We start from the raw sequence: 6,000 nt of genomic DNA on the forward strand, positions 1-6,000 counted from the left end.
CACCTCCTCATGCCACCTATCTTTCTCCACATCCCACCCCCAAGCCTTCCCATCTATCCATATCCTTCTATTTGTGACTACCACCACCCTCCCCCTCGCCCTTTCTGTCTTTGCCCTCTCCACCAGCTTCCACCTTACCCTCCTCTCCTCCAACGTCAGGTCCTCGTCTACCCCCACCCCCCAATTCCTCCTTATCTCCCATCCCCTTTCTAGCAACTCCTTCTTCTCTTCCATCCTCCTCATCCTCGCAATTAATACTACACCTACGTTCCCCCTCCTCTCACTAACCTCCCCAATTTCCACCCTTCTCCCCAACTCCTCCATCATGATCCCTTCTATCACCCTCTTCCTTTCCTCCGCGCTACCTCCCTCTACCCCTCTCCACACCACATTCCTCCTTCTTTCTCTCCTCTTCTCCTTTTCTCCTTCCCTCATTCTTTCCCTCCTCTCCAACTCCCTTCTCTCTCTCTCCTTTCTCACCCTCTCCCTCCTCTCCTCAAACTTTCTCCTCACTTCCCCTCCTGTTATCCCCCTGCCCTCCTCTCCTAAATCCTCTCCTTTCCTCTGTCCTTCTCCCCCCTCATCCTTCCTCTTCTTCCTTCTTTCCTCCCGTTCCTCTTCCACCATCCTCCACCACTCCTCTTCCCTTTCCTCATCTTCTATACTCTCTTCTCCTCCACTCTCCCTTTCCCTCTCTACCCCCTGTCCCTTCTTTTCCCTACCTACCTCTTCCCCCCGCCCCCCTTCACCTTCTTCTTCTCCTCCACCACCTCTACTCCACTGTCGTCCACTCTACCACTCCGCCTGCCCCTCCTCTCCTCATCCATCTCCCCCCTTCCTTTCTCCCTCTTCTCTCTTGACCCCTTCCTCCCTTCTGTTTTATTTCCCTTTCCTTCCCCTATTTCCTCCCCCTTCCTATCCTCCCCCCGTCCTTCCACTTTTCCGCCTATCTCCTCCATCCTCTTCTTCACCCCCTGCTTCCTTTCTCTCCTTTCTCCATCCCCTGCCTTCTCCTTTTCTTCCTCCTCCTCTACCCCTCTTTTGCCTTCCTCGCCCTTACTCCACTTGCTCTTCCTCTCTCCACCCTCCGCTCTTTCCCCTTCCTCCTTCTTCTCTCCCGTCTCCTTTCTCCCCCCTAATGCATTCCCCCTTTTTAACTTTAACCCCTTCACCTTCCGACCTTCTTCTCCTCTACCTCCACCTTCCTTTTCTCTCCTTTCCTCCTCTTCCTTTCCCTCCTCTCCTGCGCCTTCCTTCTCCTTCCTAACCTCCGCTCCTTCACTTTCCTTATCGGCCTCCCCTCTCTTCTCTTCTCCCCTTACCAGTCTCCTCATCACCAAAACCAACTCCACCAACACCTTCTTCAGCTCCTTGACTTCTTCCACCAGTTCTCCGCACTCCATTCTGCTGTCCGTCCTTTACTTTTCTTCCCTGTCGGCACTCCTAAAATTCTCCGTCACCACAATCGATCTGCGCATCGATTCCCCGTCTCTCTATCTCTCGCTTTCATCAACGCACCCCTGGCGCCATCCATCTGTCACTTGTCTCCTCGCTCCAACCTCTGGCGCCATCTCCACTCTCCACTCTACCGTACCTCCTTCTCCTTCCTTCTGCCTCCCGCGCCATCTTCACTTCCTTCTCCATCACTCTTCACGCCTCTCCCTCCATCTTCCGTTTCCCAACTCAGCACTTTTCCATATATTTTCTCACTGAGAAAACTCCATAACCCTTCTTTCTCCAACTCCGTCTCCAACTCCATCCGCTCCCCCGGTCTAACTCTTCCTCTTCCCCCGCTCCCAGCTCTCAACTCTTCCTCCAACCATCCTTTTTTCCTTCTCCTATCGGCCCACACCTCCACACCTGTCACCTCAATACACATTCCTACTTTTTGTATATATATATATATATATATATATATATATATATATATACATACATATATATTTAATGCGAAATTATTAAAATTAAATAAATTGATTTTCTATGTAATATATAAAAAGATTAATTTAAATATACATATTATATTTTATATTTAAATATATCTTATTTTTTACAAAATATTTAATAAATTTAATAAATTTTGCATTACAAATGTATATTAAAAATAATATACAATTTTTAATTTTTACATATAATTTAGTACATACTATTTTTTAAGATTAGTAATAATTTTATATATATATAACTAAAACTTATAGTTAAATAATATAAAAAAATATTAATAAAATATTTTTACATGGATATTTTTATATTAAAATAAATATTTTTTTATTTATAAGAATGTTCTTTTGGTTTAATATTTAATACTTTTTTCAACTATTTGTTTCAGGCATTATTTCAACTACTTCGATCTTAATTTCTTCACTTTCCGTTAATAAGAATATTGTGTGCTGTTCATTTTGGATTTAAAGAAAAATTTTATAAAATATAAATATAAATATATATATGTATATATAAATATCTCTTTAGGTAAGTTAAATTTAAAATCTTAAATATTAACAAATTTTTTTATATTGTATGCATGCATGTACGCATACATATACACACACACATACGCAATATGCTTGTATATATATATATATATGAAATGATAAAAAATAGAAACAATTAAATAACTCGCAAACAATGTATTTGTATTTTTTTTTTTAAATTTACAAAAACACTACAAAAATTATATCATTTGAAGAAATTCATTTAACAGTGTTACTCTATTTATTGCGTTTTTTGTTTCTCTCGGAATAATTTTGAGTCGATAAAAAATTTTAAATAAAAAAAGTTTGAGGCTTTTAAATACTAAAGAAATGAACTATAGAGTCGTAACCCAGGTAGCAAGCACACGTCATTTTGACGTTTCAAATTGGTCATTCACTGACTATTCTTGACGTCACGAATTGACGTTTTTATGACGTAAAAGTAACGGTCTAATGTCACAGATTTTTGACGTCATGACATGTACCGAATTTTGACGTCATAAAATGTACCATATTTTGACGTCTTTTTCTTAGCATAATAATATATTTAATAGTGTTGTCGAATCAAGTACTCTCTAAAAGTGAATCAGTGTATTATCACTGAAAAACAGTAAATAGTCACAGATTACAGCAGTTATAAGTACAGCACTGTAAATCAGTAATATTTTATTGAAAGAATCAGTTAATAAATTTTGACTATTTCAATCAGTAATATCTCAGTAATATTTCTCAATATCAGTAATATTTCTTTCGTTATTGCCAGTAATATTAAACTACAATTCATCTCTCTATCTATTTCATAAATATAATATAAATATAATAAATATAAAAATAAATAAATATATATAAATATAAATAAATATATATAAAATTAAAAATTTTATTTATATTTACTAAATATTTATTATATTAAAAATTTTGTTTTATTTATATTACATGTATATTGAACTTGTTATTTTAAATAGATAACGAACGAATAATTTTGATTAAGTAGCCAGACATTTATTTGTCCGACTTATAAGATCGATTTAATATCTGAAGCCTCTCTATTGAGATTGTATCAGAAATTAAATCGAAGTAATATTTCTAATTTTATCTGACACTCTTTGCAAACTTTATATAATTCTTATGACTAAAACTAAATACGAGAGAGATAGCGATCATAGCGGTAAACGAACAAACTAGCGATTACTGGTTTTACAGTGAATTTTACTTTAACAATTGTTAAAGTCTGATCGCAAAAGTCATGTTATATAAAAAATTTAAAAAAATTTTTTTATGGGATCGATGTACTAACTAATGACATTAATAATAAAATAATCGTCACTTCATGACTGAAAAATGACGTCAAAATAACGTTATATCAAGACGTCAATATAAAGTCATGTAACAAATCAGTCATTTTGACGACATATGACCAAAAATGACCAGTTTGGAACGCCAAATGACGTGTGTTTGCTACCTGGGAATCTCTCTTTATATATGTAACACATACATATATATATATGTATATGTATATTCACTTATACATATACAAATTTGAAATGATTTATATTTAACTTAATTTTAGTATATCTATTCAAAGTTAAACCAACATCATCTCTAAATTTAATATTTTATATTTTAAAATTTTTATAGAGAACATTTTTTTAATATATTATTTTTCTTCTTTATATATTCAATCGATCTTTGTCTTTTTGTGTACCTACTAGATTAAAATAATTATGTACTATATCTTTAAAAATATATCAAAAAGAAAATTGTTTTAAATAAAAATTGTTTGTTTTATTTTTTTTTATAAATATGTTAATTGATCTCCTTCCTATTTAAATAAAACATTTTTATTACTTTATATGTATGATTCTATATATATACAAATAATAAAAAAAGTTTAACATATTTTACATTAATACATATATTTACACACACAAACATATATTACATGAAAAATATACGTAAATGTAAATTATTGTATAATTAAATATTTCGGTTTTAAATTTTTAAATCCTCTTTAATAATAAAGTAAGATTTCAGTGATAAACGAGATTTTAAAGTAAAATGTTAATAATAAAATATTAATAAAATATTAATAATAAAATAAAAAAATAAATTAAAATATTTTAATTAAATTACAAAAGCAACTAATGAAAACTTTTTTGAGGAGGTTAGAAAATAGAATGTTAAGATAAAAGTATTTCCAAAATATTTATTATGTAATTATTTAGAAATTATTTAGAAATATGTGTGTAAAAATCACTGATTGATTGAATCATTTTATATTTGTATATTGTTAGTTAAATTTGCGATAAGAATAATATATTTCTTATTAATTTTGTAATTTATTATTTTTATATTTTTATTATTTTAAATTATTTTAAATTAAATTTAGTTTCAATCTTTATAATTACGATGTTTAAAAATTTGAGTTTTTAATTATTTGTCAGTTTGTTTAAAGTATGAATTGTAATAAGCAATTAATCTGATATTCAATATTTAAAAAAAAATAAGATAACATATTTAATGTACCCAGCAAACACCAAATAACAGTTATATAACTGTTAGTTATAATTTCCCACTCAACAATATAACTGTTACATAACAGATATGTTATGTAACTGTTATATTGTTGAATGGGAAATTACAACTAACAGTTATATAAATGTTACTTGGTGTTTGTTGGATAATTTGTTAAAGTATTTAACAAATCAATTTATTATAAATTATTTAAGTATTAATTATAAAGTTATAATTATAAAAATTATAAAGTTATAATTAATTATAAAGTTAAGTATAAATTATAAAGTATTTAACAAATCAATTTATTATCAATTTATTATAAATTTAATTACTATAAATTTAATTATTATTTTAAAGAAATGGTTAAATTTTTTAATAAAGAAATATCTCAATGTTTAAAATAAGATAAAAAAAAGGAACAACAGAATTGAGAAATTAATTAAATTATAAAATATTTTTTTGAAACAGGCATCTTAATTTATTTTATGGATAAGTTTAAAAATTAATTTATTAAATAGAGAATATCAATAAAATAAAATATTATTAATAAATTTAAATTTTAATATTTTAAATAAAATTTTTAGTTACAAACAAAATACTTTTAAAAACATTTTATAATATCATAATTAAAATAGTTCAAAAGAAATACATTTTTATGGAACAATTGTGTAATTTTATTTAAAGAAGGAAGAAAATTTTGCTGCATACTTTTAACGTGCAAAACAATAATAAAAATTTATCATAAAAATAAATGCGGAAATTGAAATATAGTTTTAAATAAAAAGTTAAAGTATTAAAATTGATTGAATTTTTAAATATGTATTTCTACCGCTTTAATGTATCGAATATGTATACATAGCGCTTTAATATTAATAATAATAAATATAATAATATACAGGGTGTCCCACAACTCGCAATTGAAATTTTAATAACATATTCCTGAGCAAAAACTGCAACAAAAATTCTAATAGAAAAATATTGAAGCTACAATAGTTTTTGAGTTATAAGCGAT

Source organism: Camponotus vicinus, unplaced genomic scaffold (genome assembly GCF_025532165.1).
Source record: "Camponotus vicinus isolate PSW18456_S1 unplaced genomic scaffold, iyCamVici1.0 SCAF_7, whole genome shotgun sequence".
Lineage (NCBI taxonomy): Eukaryota > Metazoa > Arthropoda > Insecta > Hymenoptera > Formicidae > Camponotus > Camponotus vicinus.